The sequence below is a fragment of the Mustelus asterias genome, chromosome 8 (genome assembly GCF_964213995.1).
Source record: "Mustelus asterias chromosome 8, sMusAst1.hap1.1, whole genome shotgun sequence".
NCBI lineage: Eukaryota > Metazoa > Chordata > Chondrichthyes > Carcharhiniformes > Triakidae > Mustelus > Mustelus asterias.
This window is the reverse complement of record NC_135808.1, coordinates 78888198-78908076: the sequence shown is the minus strand read 5'-3', so window position 1 is coordinate 78908076 and position 19879 is coordinate 78888198.

Here is a 19879-nt window from a genome sequence, read left to right as displayed (position 1 = left end):
AATAAAATGATTTAGGGTGTTTCCAAAAAACACTTAGTTGGGCACGCTTCCACATATAAATTAAATGATAAATATAAATGTCAACCCAAAGGTTGGCAAAACCATGATTATAAAATGTTTAAGTTTAAACTTGGGTGTGTTAGGATTGGTAGAAAGAAAATACAATTCAGACTACTGCAGGTACACCACAGCAAAATGACAATTTTGAGAGTCATTTTCAGAGTAAGTCCTTACCCATAGCTTATCCTGCTGGAAGGTCCTGAAAATGATAGTTGTTTATAGTGAAGAATTGTTTGATTCTTTTCGATAAAGGTTTGGGTCTTTAGACCTCCCTGTAAAATACTGACTGTTAGTGTTCATTTCAAATTATCTAGCATATAGAATTCTTCAAGTATCTGCTGTCATGAAGAATATTTGAAGCTATATGACTCCCCCTAGTGGTAGTATATGCCAAGTTGGGTACTGTTAAATTCACATTCTTATTGCATATTAAAGGGGTCAGATTTTTCTGGAGTTAAGCATTTCATAGCATGCTATTAGTTAGACTTTTTAACCAATGTTTAAGATTTTACATTTTGGGTCCTATTTTACTATTTTGATTCTAAGTGCTGGGTGGACTTGAAACTGGGAGTGTTTCAGATCTGACTTTTAGGCCCGTTCTGAGCTGCCCCCATATGCACTCTGCCTGAAAAAATATCAGCAACTCCGAATCGTGCTGCACAAGCCTGTGGGCGGGGCTTAATGCACCCAAAACCCTGCAGCTCCGATCGGTGCCTCCAACTGCGCATGCGCAGAAAAAAAATGATAGAATGCTGCTCTCCTGTCACATTCCTCCTTGGCTGGATAATGCCTCCCCCTGGCCCCACAGACATTGCCCCACCCCTACAACATTACTGACCCTCTTATCCCTCCACACCCCCATCATCCAGACCGATCGTGGGCCCCTCTCCCCCTTCCTCCCACCGCTCTCAGGCAGAGTGGCAGCGGACCCCCTTCCCCCCCCACAGATCACAGGCAGAGTGGCAACAGATCCCCCTTCCCCTCACTGATCACAAGCAGAGTAGCAGTGGACCCCCTTCCCCCTCCACTGATCACAGGCAGAGTGGCAGCAGACCCCCCACCCCCACCAATGTCAAGCAGAGAGCCGTCGGATGCTCGGCACTTACTTCCTCACTAACCCTCACTAATGGAGTGCCCGAATCGGACTTACATGGAGCATGTCTGTTTCATGCCGATTCCGGATGGGCGAACGTGGTGGTAAAGGAGGAAGTGCCGGCAAAGTTGGGTGTGCAGTCAATTTAAATGCATACAAATACATTTAAATGGCTGACACGCCCATTTTGGGCGTGGTCCCGATCGAGGCCATTTTCGGGCCTTGGAACAGGGCGAACCAGCGTGGAGGCAGGCGCGCATCGCACTACTCGCCTCACGCCCGACTTTACCAAGTTTCCGCGCCCGAAAATGGATGCAACGCGATGGTAAAATTGGGCCCTTTATGTTCATAAAGTTGCTGGAGAGCAGTGAGCCGTCTGGGACCAAATGGGAGACAAGTCTAAGTCGCAGGGCTTGAAGGAGGGTTTGAGTGTGGGTCTGACAGGGGAGAGGGGCTGAGGGGGGGATCGTGGGGAGGTAAGGTCAGGTCTGCGTGGTGTGGGGGGAGGGTGACCCATTATTTGAGTGAGGGGGGGGAATGCCCCTCTTTGCTGAGGGGTTGGTGGTGCTCCCCTGATCAGTGGGGACTCATCATTTCCATTTTTGGGGAGAGGAGGACCTGTATGCAACTGAGGAGATTGGGGTGCCCGTGTTAAATAGCACCCCAATCTCTGAAAAGCTGGGCTGGCTAGCATGATTCATGGGATGCAAAAATTTGAATCTTTCAGGTGGGAAAATCCACCCATTGTTGTTTATCCTGACAAGGGTGTAAGATATATGAGTTTGTTGCCTATTATCCTGTTATACTGTGAAAATCAGGATTGCCTGTTTTTTCATTTTGATGGTATTCGTCCAGTGGTGTGCTCCGATGGTGAAACAAGAGAGACTATAGTCTAATGTCCATTGCTTAAAATCTTGGTTTTGATGCTTGATACTGGCGGAGCGGGATGGGTGGGAGGGTTCTCATCTGTGAGAATTTTGAGGTGGTCTGGTCACTTTAATCTGCATGCCCCCTGGTCACCTGGCATGCTTTTAAATCACAGTAGCACTCTGTTTTGCATTAGAGATATCCTTTTCTCTCTCTCAGAAGCTGCAGGTGTGAGCAGACCCGACCACTGTCTTTTGAATGGAGTGTAAACCAAGATCAGGTCTGCCTTTCGGGTGGGTGTAAGAGATCATTGAAGCACTATTTTGAAGAAGTGCAATGGAGCTTTCGCTGATGTCTTGACCAATATTTATTCCTCAACCATCATCATTCAAAATAGATTATTTAGTCATTATTGTATTTGTGGGACCTTGCCATGTGCAAAATTGGCTATTGCATTTCATACATTACAATAGTTGACTGCTTCAAAGTATTTAACTGGCTGAAAAGATGCTATATAACAACACACCTATATATTTTTCACTAACGAGCAAAATCATTGTAATAATTAATTTTATTTTAAACAGTGCAGTATGATTACAAAAGAAACACTATTTGCAATGATAAGATGGAACCCAAAACACATACAAACCCTTTTCTGTTTTTTGGATGCCAATTAGAGATTATCGTCTTAAAAAATGCTGGCCCTTATAAAAATTAAATAATTACAATGACTATTCCTTTGATGGATTTCCGCAATTTTTAATAGGAATTATGTGCGGGAGTAAGCAATTCAGTCCTTCCAGCCTGCTCTGCCATTCTATATGATCTTACCCTGGTCTCAACTTCACTTTCCTGCCTGCTCCCCATAGCCCTTTATCCCATTTTTCATCAGAAACATATCTATCTCTTTCCTGAATCTGTTGATTGATTCTGCCTCCACTGCACTTTGGGGCAATGAATTCCACAGATTCACAACCCTCTGAGAGAAGTAGTTTTTCCTCATCTCAGTTTTGAACTTACCTTCTCTCACTTTATATCTATGACCTCTTGTTCTATCCTGTCCCACAAGGGGGAACATCTATTCAATGTCCACCTTACCAATCCCGTTTAGCATTTTATATACCTCAATCAGATCCCCCCTCATTCTTTTGAACTCCAGTGAGCACAAGCCGAAGCTATTCAACCGTTCCTTGTTCGCCAGCCCTGGAATCAATTTGGTGAACCTCCTCTGAACTGCCTTCAGTGCCACCACATCCTTCCTCAAGTAAAGAGACCAAAACTGGACACAATACTCCAGGCATGGTCTCACCAATGCCTTACACAATTGTAACAACACTTCTTTTAAAATCCCTTTTGCAATAAATGCCAAAATATGTGGGTTAGGTTGATTGGCCATGCTAAAATTGACCCTAGTGTCAGGAGGATTAGCAGGGTAAATGTGCGGGATTATGAGAATAGGGCCTGGGTGGGTTTGTGTTTGGTACAGACTTGATGGGCTGAATGGCCTCCTTCTGTACTGTAGGGATTCTATGATTCCATTTGCCTTTCTTATTATATGCTGCACCTGCATACCCACTTTCTGCGATCCATGCACTAGGACACCCAGTCCTCTTTGCACTGCTGCACTTTGAATCTGCTTCCCATTTAAATAATTTAATTCAATGTGTTTTGCTTAAAATTATTTGAATAAATAACAAATGAAAATCAGAGGAATTGCCTTGGGGTAGTTATCAAAATCACAATGCCATGAAGCTGAATGTAAGTCATTAAATTTAGAGTAGAGCTATATTGACACTCTCTTGTCAATGTGAAGAGGCTTTGGCTGAGCGTTGGCACAAAGATTATTTTGATGGCTAATGTACTAAAGTTGAATAATGTGAGACACCCTCCAAGAGGCCATCTCCAATTTAGTGCAAAGCTACATGGAAACTTCTAAAGTTAGTTATAGTATCTTTGCTGCTCTGCCAAACATTAAAAAGGAGTTGCTATAAAAGAAGAGCTTTGTACAGACATGAAAAAAATGCATATACCAGTATTGGTATTGCTCCCAATCAAAATGGGTTGGTCTGGAGCTTAGAAACACTTTGCCAACTATGCATTGTATATACAGGCACCTGTTTCACATCAATAGTTCATAGAAATATAGAATGTTACAACACAGAAAAAAACAATTTCGACCATCAAATCTGTGCTGGTGTTTTTCTCTACACAAACCACTTAGACTAACTAAACTCTGCTGTTTGCAACTTACACCCTTTAGTGCAGGTCTTCCTCTTTTCTCAAGTAACAAATTCGCTTCCAAAATAATTTATGGACTTTCCTTTAATAAAAGCTTAAGTTCTTCTTTATAAAGAAATTATTTTAACCACACATTTAATTATTTTTGTGGTTAGTTTAAATTTGTGTCCTCACAATGCTGTCTCAACGATCAGTGGAAAGAATCAATCACAGTGTTTTAAGCTTACATGAACTCTAGTTTTGAACAATAACAGGCATCCTCAATGGGACTGATTGCTTTTGAGCTTTCTTGCAGAACAGCGTATGGATCCATAGCACTGGAGACAGTGGCATTTCTTCTCCTATCCATCTCCATGACTAAGGCCCACAGTACTGAATCCATGAACCCGGGAGCCATGTTACTGGCCTGCTGCTCCATTTTCATTTTCAAGAATCACAGTATCAACATTCAGCAGCAACCTTCTGTCATTCAGAGCAATATCCCTTTAAAATGGACAGACTGTCTTTAAGAGAAGGTTGATTACACCATGTGCTATCAGCACACACTGCTTAGCCCCCCTGCTAAGTGCACAAGTGGCCAGAATGTCTGTTCAGACCAATGCTAGAATAAGGTAAATGAGGGGACAGCACAAAATTTGTGGACTGTCCATGTTCATACCAAATGGAACGGACAGATTGCAAATCACGATCCCCTCCCCCAAAAATTGTGAAATTTCTAGAACATAGAATCTCTACAGTGCAGAAGGAGATTAATCGGCCCATCGAGTCTGCGTCAGATCATCTTATTCAGGCCCATCCCCGCCCTATCCCCATAACCCTGCACATTTACCAAGACTAATCTTTGGACACTAAGGGGCAATTTAGTATGGCCAATCCACCTAACTTACACATCTTTGGACTATGGGAGGAAAGGAAACCAGAGCACCTAGAGGAAACCCACACAGATACAGGGTGAACGTGCAAACTCCACACAGACAGTCACCCAAGGCCAGAATCAAACCCGGGTTCCTGGTGCTGTGAGGCAGCCATGCTAATCACTGTGCTACCATACTGCCTTTGAATAACCCTACTATCTACAAGTAGAAACCTTTAAAAGTTGCAAATTTGTAAATCTTGTGCGGTTTGTGTACTCCAGATGAAAAAAATGCAAGTGCATAAATTCAACTTCTGTGGTTTCAAGAGAAAGTTGCAAAGAAGCTTTGAAATTAAAACAGAAATTTTCATTACTGAGAGCATGCTGAAACCAAGGATTGACAGGGAAAGAAGCGCATGGCAACCCAGGCACCCCACCTTCCAACCACCGTCTGCCCAACCTGTGGCAGAGACTGTAGAGTCACTGAATATGTTTACGGGTGACATATCTAGATTATTGACTGACTGGGGAGTCAAAGGGTATGGGGGTAGGCAGAAAAGTAGGAGACATAAGCAGATCAGCCATGATCTTATCAAGTGGTGGAACAGGCTCAAGACACCAAATGGCTCAAGTGGCCTCCTCCTCAGTCACTTGCAAAATGTTTCGTGTGGAAGTAAGTCATCTTCGACCCAAGGGACTGCTTAAGAAGAAGAAAAAGAGAAAATGCTTGAAATAGTTCTGTTTTTATTTCAGATTTTCAGCATCTGCAATATTTTGAAATAGGTCTGTTTTTATTTCAGATTTTCAGCATCTGCAATATTTTGATAGATATGCAACTGATACACAGAGGATGACAATTAGCACATTTACCAAGAAACTGCATCAGTATCTGTTGAGCAGGAAACTTAAACATTGTAAAGGTATTAACAGCATTGCTTTCATTATTTTCAAGGGAGATAGGAGAAAGTACTGAGTATTCTTTCTGAGTGGCTTTATCTAAACTGGGGCATTTTAATAGGGGTATGTAGAACATAAATTGAACTAATAAGAACATAAGCACAGGCAAGTTAATTAAAATATAATGAAGATGGCAGGTGGAATCACAGGGATCAGTGTTGCAGCTTCAACTATTTACAACCTATATCAATCACTTGAATGAAAGGACAAAATATATGGTTGCTAAATCTGCCGATGACACAAAAATAGGCGGAGAGTAAGTGGTAAAGGGGATATAAGAAGTCTGCAAAGGGATAGATAGGTTAAGTGAATGGGCCAAAAAATGGCAGATTAAGTATAAAATGGGAAAATGTGAATTTGTCCATTTTGGCAGGAAAAATAGAAAAGCAGCATAGTTTTTAAATGGAGAGATGTTGCAGAACTTTGTATTGCAGAGGGATCTGGATGTTCTGGTAAATTAATTGCAAAAAGTTAATATGCAGAAATATTTAGCAAGTGAGGATGTTGTCACTTATGCAAGGGGAATGGAATATAAAAATAGGAAAGTTTGTTTGCAGTTTTATAGGGATTTGGTGAGTCTTACATCTGGAATAGTGTATAAAGTTTTGATCTCCTCATTTAAGGAAGGATCTAATGTTTTGGAAGTAGTGCAGACAAGGTTCACTTAACTGATTCCTGAGATGAAGGAGTTGTCTTATGAGGAAAGGTTGGACGGGTTGTGGCTGTATCCATTGGAGTTTAAAAGAATGAGAAGTGATCTTCTTGAAACATGTAAGACTTGGCAGGGTGGATGCTGAAAGGTTGTTTTCCCTTATAGAAGAGACTAGAACTAAGGGATACACTTTAAAAATTTCAGATGGAGATGATTTTTTTTTCTCAGAGAATCATTAGCCTGTGCAAATCTCTTCCCTAAAGAGCAGTGGAGGCAGGTCGTTGAATATGTTTAAGGGTGAGATATCGAGATTATTGACAGACATGGGAGTCAAAGGGTATGGGGGTAATCAGGAATGATCAGACCAGCCATGATCTTATCAAATGGTGGATCAGGCTCAAGACGCCAAATAGTTCAAGTAGTCTATTCCTGTTCCTAGTTTGTATGTTTGTATCTTCTTTGAAGTAGAGAATCAACAGGTGGTGCCAAAGAGACGCTCACGATAGAATACACATACTCTGAAGGGATTGGGGATTACTGAACAATAGCTTTTCCTCCATCCAGACTGTCTTACATTCTAAAATCCTTTTCAACATTTCTTTTCAAAGTTCAATTTTTATAGATGGAGGGAATTGTTCTCATGACATTATTGAGAGAACTATTTGGGGAACAATTTTGAAGCACCATCATGTCAGGAAAGGAAATTTAGAAAGAAAAAATTAATTCAGGTGTTTTAATGAGCTGGTCATTGTCTCCATCTGAAAGCTAAAGTGTTACTTTCCTTCTTAAATTTAAGAGGTTCACCGTTACATTTAAATTACTGCATTTTGCCCAAAAGGCATATTTATCTCTATCTTTCTGCTTGAATGAAAGGTAAAGTCACCATAGTCACAAATGACCATAGGCTGCTTTCCCCTTTGAGGGGGAGAGCTGACTGGTGGTTAGTTAACCAAAGGATCACTACACTCCAGGCAAGAGGCAAGGTTAAGAAGCAGGACTTGGTGAATAACCTCAGCCAGTACAGGAATTGAACCCATGCTGTTGGCATCGCTCTATGTCACTAACCAGCTAATCAGCCAATTGAGCTGATTATATTTCTGACAACTGCATCATTCTTGATGTTGCCATTGTCAATCCAGTTGCAGGCGTTACATGTCGTGATGAAAAGGGGACATTTTATAGGGCATTGTAATTGGCTCTCAGCACATGCATTCCAGTACTCCTATCTGCGCAAGAATTCCTGTACTCAGTGGGATACTTCAGCATGAAACAGCTGTAAACACTCTTCCGTGTATTTTCCCAAGAAGCAAGCCAAACATCCACAAGAATGGTTGGAAAAATTGCAAAGAATCATGGAGTTGCTCTAAGGATCTCAGCAGATGTCAGCCCTTTTGCTGGTGCTCATCTATTGTTTGGAGCATGAGCAGTAGAACCCTGGACAGAGTAAGAGAAAAGTGAAAGTAAAGAAGGAAAAAAAGAGTAGTGGAAAATAAAAATAAGCTAAGGATCACAAAGCTACTTGAAAAGACAGATAATTAGAAATAAGGGGCCATAAAGCAGATAGAAAGATGAAAAAAAACAATAGTACCCAAAACAGGTACAGTGAATAGCCTAAGAGAAGCAGAAGTCAGAAAACATAAGATATACATATAAAACTGCAGGCTAAGGACAAACCAATTCCCACAGATCTATCTGTACAACAGGCATAAAATATACAGACCTGATATCAAAATGAATAATTGTTTCAAAATTGCTTGGTTTACTCACAACAGTATCTGTATGATCGAACTCACATCTCCGAGACAGACGGTTATGGATTCAAGTCCCACTCAAAGGGCAGTGGGACTTGCCCTTTGAGTGGGACTCAAAATCAGAAAATCCTGCCCAAGGTCAACGGATCTTTGCATGGTCCACCCCCTGCTCGCTACAATTCCCGTGGCGGGCGGAATGGGAAAATTCCCCCCAAAGGCTTACTCGGGGTGGCTGTTGGAGGTATCGCCTTCAGATGAGACATTAAACCAAGGTCCCATCTGCCTTTTCAGCTCAGCATCAAAAATCCCATGACAGTATTCAAAAAGAATCAGAAAAACTCGCCTCAAAATCCTGGCCAATATTTATCCCTTTACTAACATCACCAGCAGATTACTGTTATCCGTGGGAACTTGCTATGTGTAAACTGGTTGTCATGCTTCCTATGTTACTGCAGTAACAACACTTCAAAAGTACTTAAATAACTGTAAAGCACTTTGGGATGACCTGAGGTTATGAAAGGTGAAATGTAAATGTGTATGTCTTTCTTCTATACAGGAAAATGTGTAACAGAAAATATCGGACAAACAGAGAAAGGTTTATGTGGTATGTGGGAAAATTATGGTTATTATATGGTAGTAACTTGACTGTCATTAGTGCTAGGACTTGAATGGAGTTTAAATCTTAAAATAATCTGTATTTTCCGAAATTGAATTGATAACAAATTAAGCATAATTTGAATGCACTGTGCCCTCAGAGAACTGAGTGCTAAACAACTGCAGTGGGATATTCTGCCACATGATGACTGTTCTTTGCAAGTGTTATACCATGCTGGCAATAAACATCATAGGATATACCCCATGTTTTATGAGCTGCCAATATCAATAAGGGATTGGCATGATATAGATGAGGATGTAGATGGTCTCAAAGATAGATTCTTGTGGATGTTGTGAGATGGGAAAATAAGGCATTGTTAAAGCTGATGTGGCTATATCTGGATAGATAAGACTGGAATCTATAAGAGTATTCCCACCTAGCTGGAAAATAGAGCAGAGACAATGGACTGATCAACTGTGTCAAAGATTGCGGAGAGGTTGAGAGGGAAAATGCACGACAGTAACAGCCATGTTGAATGCCATTTATGAATTTGGTTTGAACTGTTTCAGTGTGCGGGAGGGGTAAAAACCTAATAAGACGGATACAAATGGTATTGCAGAAGAACGAGGTGGAGGTGGGACGTTAAAAAGGGAGTTTGGAGATCAGGTAGCAGTTAGCAAGGTCAGAGGAGTTTGGTTTTGAGAAGACTGATGTTGTCAGGTTAGTAAAACAAGGGTTCAGTGTTTGAGTAGTAGGAAACATTTATAACATTGGCTAAAGTAGGAGTCAGGAGAAAAACACTTATTATTCAATAAACTTGCCTTCACTGGCATCTGCGGAAGAGAATTCGAAAGACTTACGACCCTCTGAGAGAAGAAAATTCTCCTCAGCTTTGTCAGAAATAAGAGACACCTTATTTATAAACTGTGTTCCCTTGTTCTAAGTTTCTCCGAGGAGGGGAAACAACTTCTCAGCATCTGTCCTGTCAACCCCCTCAGAACATTATGGCCTGAATTCTTGCGCTCATTCAGAGCCATTGGCATTGGGAGTCTAACCACACAGCTGGAGGTGAGCTCCAGGCCAATCATGTGGCATAATGATGTCATGGTTTCCCGAGAGAGGCAGAACCTCCTGTGGCAGTGGATCTCAGACATGTTGAAGTAACCGAATCACAGCCTTTGCACTCTGGCAACAGGATAGTGGTGTCTTCTGTGGTCCTTTCCGCCTTGCTCTCTCTACTGGCCGTGCACACCCCCTGTGCCTGTGTCTCCCTCCCATAGATCTCATCTTGCGATGCTCCCTGTGAATACTTGGCTCCTCTCCCTCCTGCCTCTCTCTTCCTCCTCAGAGGAAATGCGCCCCTCCCCCCCACTCCAGCATTGTACGCAATCCCTATCTGCTGAAATGCAAATGGCATTGTCCCATGCACTGAAGGCTGCAATGAGCAGAAATGCTCCAACAGAATTACAAGAATAAAAGGTTAGCAGTGCAAATGCCTCAGAAGAAAGAGGAGGAAAAGGTCTGAAATCTCAACATCAATGCTGCAGCAAACTTTAACCTGAACTCCTCACAACACACACACAGCCAGTGTTCCAGCCTCCTTTTATCCCACCCTTGGATGAGAAATGTGAAAAACATGATGGCTGCCTGCCTGTGTGGCATTGATTTAAAAATTGTATGGGCAACATACAATTGCAGTCAATTGGACTTTTAATCCCTTTAACTGGCTGCTTGTCAGGGGACATGCAGTTGACTCTCATTTACACCAATCGACTGAAATATTGCATGAGTGTGTAATGATGTTGAAATGCATGCCCAACATCTGCTCAACTTTTCCTTCATTTCCAAGAATCAGCCTTCTGTTGTCCTTTTCTGAACTGCTTCCAATGCAAGTATATTCTTCCTTAAGAGATCTAAACTGTACACAATACTCTAGTTGTGATCTCATCAATGAACTGTATAGTTGTAGCAAGACTTCCCTACTTTTTATATATTTGACATAACATTGAGAAAGCCTCTGAAATTGATATCTTAATGTATCTTCAATAGGATTTATCAAATCCATGATCCTTCCATATGTTACATTAACCAATCACATTAGTTTTTTTTGCAAAGAAAGGGACAACATGTACTTATTTACCACTTTGCACTGCGTCGAGCATCTGTCACAGCCAGCTGTAATCAATGTTGTAATGCAGGAAAATGCCAAACCAATTTTCACCATCTACACCCTTCTTCTGCATCCCCTCAAAATCTTTGCCTTGAAGATGATCATAGTGTAGTGGACCATTTTGAAAGACAACAAAGTGACTCAGCAGATATGCTCAAATTGATCTAGTGATGGATGTCAAAAGCAGTTATATGCCAATTATGCAGAAGTATGTGCTCTTTGAACTTGAAGGAAGGAAGTTGAGGATTGTACTGGGGAACAGGTAATATAGGGAATAGTGAAAATCGTACTGGAGAGATGTTTGATCGACATGAGAGTCAAGGATTATGCAGGCATACAGGAAAGTAGAGTCAACGTCATAATCAGATTAACCATGATCTTATTGAATGGAGGAGAAGACTTGAGGGGTTGAATGGACTACTCCTGACCATACTTCTTATGATTTTATGGTATAAATGTCCAAAATTTTGTTGAAGACTTGAGGCCTGCAGCCACTATTTTTTGTAATTAGTATTTGCATTTTATTTCTGCTTTGCTCTTGATTTTCAGCCTATAGTGAGTATTTGTATTTAATCTTAGTTGGTTGATATTGATCTTAACCCAGCGATGATTGTGCTTTGATTAATTAATCAATAATAAATAGTGACTGTTTATCTAGACCTTTTTTTTCAATTAATATGACCATGCAGCTGGTATTTAGACTACGACAGGAATTGTCCGGCCGTTGATGTCCCGCCACTGTGGCTGAGCAGATGTACAACATTGGAGAATTCCGGCCATTCTTTGTGTTTAAACAAACATCTGTCTTTCTTCAAAGCGGTTTCTCCTTTCAATAAAGTATTCTTTCTTTTTACTTATTTTTCTCTTTTCTTTTGCATTATCAATTGTAATGATCCTATTTTCATATTTCAATAAAATTGTTGTTTTAATACAATACCTGTCATAGTCACTCATTCCTGTTATGTCTAGATTTGGGACCTTCATGTTACCGAACAAGATGTTAAAAACAGCTGGATCATATTTTAATTTGAACTTTTAGTGAATATAGTGAAAAAGCATATTTCTGGGAAATCACAACATTTATGGAAACAAATATAAAGGCTTATCATTGTACGAAAACCATAATTAAGCTAGTTGCACCCTCGTGGAACTGGAACTGAAATTGGGCTGAGAAAAAGAGAGTGATTCCTGGCTACCTTGTTAAGATAAATCCTTCCCTGCAATTTTATCGTTTTATTGGACCGTAAAAGTTTTGTAGTGTATCCTCTCTATTCCCAAACACTTGGGTCTGCTCCCAGTTTAAATTTGACATGCAAAATTGAGAAGAAATAATTTAAAAAGAAAACTTGAGAGGTAGTTTATGAATTGACTTTTCACATGATCCAAACATCTTCCATCTGCCATCTCAATTAGTACTAGAGTTAGCATTAGAAATGATTTAATGCGCATATGTAGGGAGGGGAAGGGGAAGCAGTACAGAATAAAAGGCTTTAAATTAAATTCTATTGCTGTTAAAGCAATTTGGCAAATTGTGAAGTTCTTTTTAGAAGTTCCACAGTGGGATCTGTGTGATACTCCTCAGGGTGTAGAACAGCTGCTAAAATCTACATTGTCCCTCAAACAAGTCAACAGAATAAATTTATGAGTAAGGAAAAGGAGAAAACTGCTTTGGTCCTGTCATAATGTTTTAACTTGTGTTTTGTTGGAAACATACCACAGAATAAATTCCAATTTCTGGTTCTCAAGTAAGAATAAAGCTGAAGAGTTAAAGCAAATTCAGCAGATTCTGCAAAGTCTGCACAAAAGGCCTTTAATTTGAAGAAGTCAAAGGGCTTTGAAGTTTATAGCCATTAGAGCAATGGGAATTTGTGGTTGAGCTCCAGACTGAGCTGAAGCTGAATACAAAACAAATTCAGGCAAAGCATTACAGGCTTAGAGAGCCCAGGTTTACAATCCAACCTTAACAGAGCCATCATTTCCCTTCCTGAAAACCAGAACATTTCACACAAGTATGTACTTGAGGTATGTTTGTCCCCATGCACAAAGTATTTTCTGTCAAGACAGTTCTGAATGCAGGATATTAAATACACAAGAAAATACCAACAGTATCTCAGAAATTTTACAATGATTGGAATTTCAATGGGCCACTCTATTTAAAAAGAAATAGCTCCACAGTCCTACTTTTTGTGGAGAGAGACCTGCACATTAACCAGTATCACTCAGTTGGTTCTCATTAGATTGTTGAGGCCATGTGTTTTCACTGGAGTGCTTGGAAACTCCTTAGAATGAGATTGGTGGGGGGGGTGAGGGGTGGTCAGGATTGCTGGCCTAGTCAGGAAAACCTAGGAAATTAGTACCTGACATCTTATCTTATAACAATCAAGCAAACCCCAGGTGACAGAAATTATCCATGACATTTCACAACCGCAATTTACTCCCGTAACTGAAAATAACCTCTTCTATCAAAAGCCTGCCCAGCTCTTTTTTAAATCTCTGCTCACATCTAGTATTCTAAAAAAAATCATGCTAGATTTGACGTGTAGTCGTAACACTAAACACCCAAAACCGTGTGGGTAGAGTTCAACACCACAATTATTTTTCATAGGTTAGTTGGAGTCTCTTATAGGGTGATTTCACTGTCCCAGCTAAGGAAGTAGATATGTAATGTGCTCAGAACTCAAACAGAGAAGTATTTGATTATATTTACTTCATTCCGACTTATTGATTTTAATCACCTGCCATCATGTGATCTTTGCTATCTTCAAAAGAGAGTTGAAAAAAATTACCTTAAACTGTGGCTTGGACTTTAACTAACAAGCTCATTTATTAAGCAGTAAAAGAATAAATATATGGTAGCAATGACACAACATTAGTTAATAGGCTGAACTAACTCAAGCTAATAGAAAAAAAAAGCAAATTCCAAACAATTCTATAAATAAAGCAGGGTATATATCAATATGTTTTGGCTCCCCTTATTCTTATTCTGTTGGATGGGGAGGTAGATTATTTTAAATCTTTTATCATTTACCTTGCACTTGAAAAGGCGGAGTGAAGTTCCACTTCTCCATTTTTCCTAAGCCTACAGCACTTTCTGACCACAATTCCAGCACACCAACTCCACAGCGCACCTTACAATGGGAAAGGAAAGCTGACAGGACAAGAAAGAATATTCGCCAACCACCCGACTTGCTCCAGGTGTTATAATAATGCTGAACCCTCGCAGTTGCCAACCTAGGGAACCTCCCAGAGGCAACAGTCTTCAATTGACATCAGCATGCACCTTTTTTAACCCTTTCCCCACAGAGGCAATTGGCACAATTGAACAATTGGCATCTATAGGATGAGCTAGCTTCAGCAACTAAACATCACAATCCTGCCTCAAACTACCCATAAGCGAAACCTGGGAAAATCAGTCAGTGTTAGAAAATAGAAATGGAGAAATATACAGGACAAGCTACTGTTAGTGCTCAAAGTACTTGAAAAAGAAATATTACTGTCTAGTTATATGTTTAATTTATGTTCCTCAGAAGAAGTCGGAATGAAGTAAATATAATCAAATACTTCTCTGTTTGAGTTCTGAGCACATTACATATGTCTTGTAATGAAAGATTAAACTCTAATCTAAGATCATATAATTGGGGTTGATGAGGGTTTTCAGTGAAGAGTCTAATTTTATAAAATCTAATTGAGTGCGGTTTAATTTGGAATTTAAAATGTATGGTGTTGTTCATTTGCTTTCCTGCAAAAAAATCATTAGATTTATGATAAACAACTGTTAAGTATCCAATCTGAAGTCAAGTCAAGAGTAAATTCCTAATTCTGAGCAATTTCATTTCCAAGAGCAAACTGTCGGCTTGCAAAAATTACTTCCTGGTACAAGAATTGGACGAGTATTAAAACATGAAAAGTGCATTATCGTTTAAAGTAAGGTTAAGTGCAAAGCAATAACTATAGAAATCCCTGAAAATATGGAACATTCTGTCAGCATCTGTAACAAAAAGGATAGGCTAAGGTTTCAGACAGAGGCCTTTCAGCTGACCAAATTCAGACAAAGGATCTGTGCACGTCATGTTAACCTGCCTTTTTTTCCTTTTAGATGCTGTGCAAATCTGGTATTTTCTGTTTTTATATCTGAATTTCAGCTTTTGCAGTTCTTTTTTTCCCTTTTTGCTTTGAAATATGAGGAATTTGCCCATCAATTTAATGGAAGGGAAACACTGTAGTAACACGAGAGTGGAGAGTTCTTTTAAATCATTTATATAGGTACGGTGGTGAATGTTCTGTAATCTCATTAAAATCACTGAATGGAGGATAATTTTAACAGGAAAGAACAGGTGAGGTGAGAGCTGGTGGACAGTTAAATTCAGCAGAAGAAAAATCACGATTGCATCCTAGTTCCAATGCCCTGACTTCTGAATTTCAATGAAGCGCCTTTGGCAATCTGCTCACTGGAGACAACACAATTATTAGCGCAGAGGCTGGGCAACAAAAGCATCAGTTAAGCTGATGAGTGGATGCAAATAAGGGCCTTTTTATAGGTATGTAATTTTCCTTCACATTTAACATCTCCTAGGGTTTCCTCGGGTTCAAGGAACTGACCAGTAATAAGGAGGTAAGTTGCAGGAGCACTTCATGGAAATCTAATAACTTCAGATAGGCCAAACTTAATAGATGTTTGGTTCTTACCACTGCATTGACAGTTCTATCTGATGAACATTTAGCAATGAGTTTGTGTCACTGTACAGATATTGGCTAGCTTTGGAGGCATTTAGATACCAGCCAGATGGTGGACAGCTTGGATATTTTTGGCAGATCATCAAAAAAGGAAGACATGACAACAGTGTCAGGCTGTGGTGTGATCAGCAGCTTCACAGAAGAGACATGCAAATGAGGAAGGTACACTGTAGGGTAATGCACAGGACAGTGGTGGAGGAAACAGAAGACACTACCTACAGACAGTGGCTCAGCTTCCTTGACTTTTTAGAAGAGCAATGCTTTGATAGGCTGAGGTTGTCAGTCAGATGATCGCAGGCACCTACAGGTTTCGGAAGAAGAATGTTACCTGTTGGACCTGACAGGCACACATAACCAATAACTCCAGATCCACAATATGGTTGACTCTGAAATGCCCTAGCAAGCCACTCAATTCAAGGGCAATTAGGGATGGACAATAAATGCTGGCCCAGCCAGTGACATCCACATCCCATGAATGAAAAAAAAGAAAGGCAGACACTGAAAGTAAACATGGCTAAGTTGATTTTTTGATAAGCAAGTAAGACATGGGTAGAAATTTACATTAGGAGATAAAGAAGATTTGCTGTGTTTAGTTGTTAAATTTCAAAGCAAAGTATAAAGAGATTAAAATTTGGAAAAGGTCATAAATAAAGGAAGGTTATTAAAGGCAAAGTGAATAAGAATAAGGAACCTTGGTTCTCGAGGAATATTGGAACTCTGATCAAGAAGAAGAGAGAGATGTATGACATGTATAGGCAACAGGGAGCAAATAAGATGCTTGAGGAGTATAAAAAGTGCAAGAAACTACTTAAAGAAATCAGAAGGGCTAAAAGAAGACATGAGGTTGCTTTGGCAGACAAGGTGAAGGATAATCCTAAGAGCTTCTACAGGTATATTAAGAGCAAAAGGATAGTAAGGGATAAAATTGGTCCTCTTGAAGATCAGAGTGGTCGGCTATGTATGGAACCAAAAGAAATGGGGGAGATATTAAATGGGCTTTTTGCATCCGTATTTACTAAGGAAACTGGCATTGCGCCTATGGAAATAAGGCAAACAATTAGGGAGGTCATGGAACCTATACAGATTAAAGAGGAGGAGGTGCTTTCTGTCTTGAAAATCAGAGTAGATAAATCCCCAGGACCGCACAGGGTATTCCCTTGGACCTTGAAGGAGACTAGTGTTGAAATTGCAGGGGCACTGGCAGATATATTTAAAATGTCGGTATCCACGGGTGAGGTGCCGGATGATTGGAGGATAGCTCATGTTGTTCCGTTGTTTAAAAAAGGCTCAAAAAGTAATGCGGGAAATTATAGGCCGGTAAGTTTGATGTCAGTAGTAGGTAAATTATTGGAAGGAGTACTGAGAGATAGGATCCACAAATATTTGGATAGACAGGGACTTATTAGGGAGAGTAAACATGGCTTTGTGCATGGTAGGTCATGTTTAACCAATCTATTGGAGTTTTTCGAGGAGGTTACCAGGAAAGTGGATGAAGGGAAGGCAGTGGATGTTGTCTATATGGGTTTCAGTGAGACCTTTGACAAGGTCCCGCATGGGAGGTTAGTTAGGAAGGTTCAGTCGCTAGGTATACGTGGAGAGGTAGTAAATTGGATTAGACATTGGCTCAATGGAAGAAGCCAGAGAGTGGTAGTGGAGGATTGCTTCTCTGAGTGGAGGCCTGTGACTAGTGGTGTGCCACAGGGATCAGTGCTGGGTCCATTGTTGGGTCAGTGCTGGGTCCAGATCTATAGCAATGATCTGGATGATAATGTGATAAATTGGATCAGCAAATTTGCTGATGATACAAAGATTGGAGGTGTAGTGGACAGTGAGGAAGGTTTTCAAAGCTTGCAGAGGGATTTGGAACAGCTAGAAAAATTGGCTGAAAAATGGCAGATGGAGTTTAATGCAGACAAGTGTGAGGTATTGCACTTTGGAAGGACAAACCAAGGTAGAACATACAAGGTAAATGGTAGGACACTGAAGAGTGCAGTAGAACAGAGGGATCTGGGAATACAGATACATAATTCCCTAAAAGTGGCGTCACAGGTAGATCGGGTCGTAAAGAGTGCTTTTGGTACATTGGCCTTTATAAATCAAAGTATTGAGTATAGGAGTTGGAATGTTATGGTGAGGTTGTATAAGACATTGGTGAGGCCGAATTTAGAGTATTGTGTGCAGTTTTGGTCACGTAATTACAGGAAGGATATTAATAAGGTTGAAAGAGTGCAGAGAAGGTTTACAAGGATGTTGCCGGGACTTGAGAAACTGAGTTACAGAGAAAGGTTGAATAGGTTAGGACTTTATTCCCTGGAGCGCAGAAGAATGAGGGGAGATTTGATAGAGGTGTATAAAATTATGATGGGTATAGATAGAGTGAATGCAAGCAGACTTTTTCCACTGAGGCTAGGGGAGAAAAAAACTAGAGGACATGGGTTAGGGGTGAGGGGGGAAAAGTTTAAAGGGAATATTAGGGGGGACTTCTTCACACAGAGAGTGCTGGGTGTGTGGAATGAGCTGCCAGATGAGGTGGTGAATGCGGGCTCACCTTCAACATTTAAGAAAAACTTGGACAGGTATGAGAGGGGTGTGGAGGCATATGGTCCAGGTGCAGGTCAGTGGGATTAGGCAGAAAAATGGTTCGGCTCAGCCAAGGAGGGCCAAAAGGCCTGTTTCTGTGCTGTAATGTTCTATGGTTCTAAATTTTGTTTGACCTGGAAGTGGTGGCAATAGGGAAAACATAAAGGGGGCGATTCTCCCCAAAAAATTCAAAGTGCTGAATTTGCGTGAAAATTGGAGTAACTTCTGCTGATTTTTTTAGCATGATTTTCAGAATGAATCCCCAAAACTCTGAGCATGGAGAATACCCTAGTATGATTCACTCTGAAAATCTGGAGGCGGGACCTATTCCCGCTGGAGAGCCAGCAGCATAGTGCTGAGCAGGTCACTGCGCATGCGGCGATCTGCCAGAGCGGAGATCGGCGCATGTGCAGTGGCCCGACACTGCCAGCCTTCTGATCACTGCCCAGCCCGAGCGCTGGCCAGCCCAGCAACCCCATATCACTGCGACTCCATCCCTCCACCCACAATCGCTGGCCTCCTGGACCTCTCCGGGCAAACCCCCATGTCCCCCCCCCCCCCCCCCACCAGCCCCAATTTCCTCAACCCCTCCCCCCAGCAATCCCAAACCCCCACCTGGATGCCCAGCCCCGATCACCCCCTTCTCTCCCTCTCTCAGTGATCTTCTGGCAGAGTGGCAGCGGGAACCCCCAACCCAACCAATCAGCCTCCCAATAGGCCCAGCCCCATTTTGTCCTACCCCCTTGGACATTGCCAGTTTGCCCATTGGGCAGTGCCAGAGAGCTAGGCTGGCAATGCCCAGGGGGCACCTCCCTTACTGCCAACCTACTGAAGGAGGGCTCAATGGCCTCTGTTCCCTTCCAGCGGGGTTGGCCGCCTTTTCTCCATTAGTGCAGAGCTGTTGTATACCCCACTGGAGGGAACCACTCCTGGTGGGGGGGGTGGAGATGCTAGCTGGCCTAGAGACTTCAATCCTAGGCCCGCTAATGATAGGCAAATATTAATTTAAATATTTAAATCAGCTCCACGCCAATTACTGATTACTCCAAAAATATTGGAACTGGAGACGCGCAGAGGTTGTGGCACCCAGCGGGGAGTCCGCTAAATGGCCTCCACTGATGTCTCCCGGTCCATTGCACTACTCCAGCAGCGCAGTGGGCCGGGAGACTCCCAAAATATTTTTATATTCTGAGGAAGGTAAATTTCAAAGAAAGATAAGGACAATGGAATCAAGATGAAAGAGGGAAGAAAGGAGAGATGCTGAGAACTTGGGCAGTGGCAATGTAAGACCTCATGGAGAGCTGCAAGGAAGCAATGTGAGGCTACTTC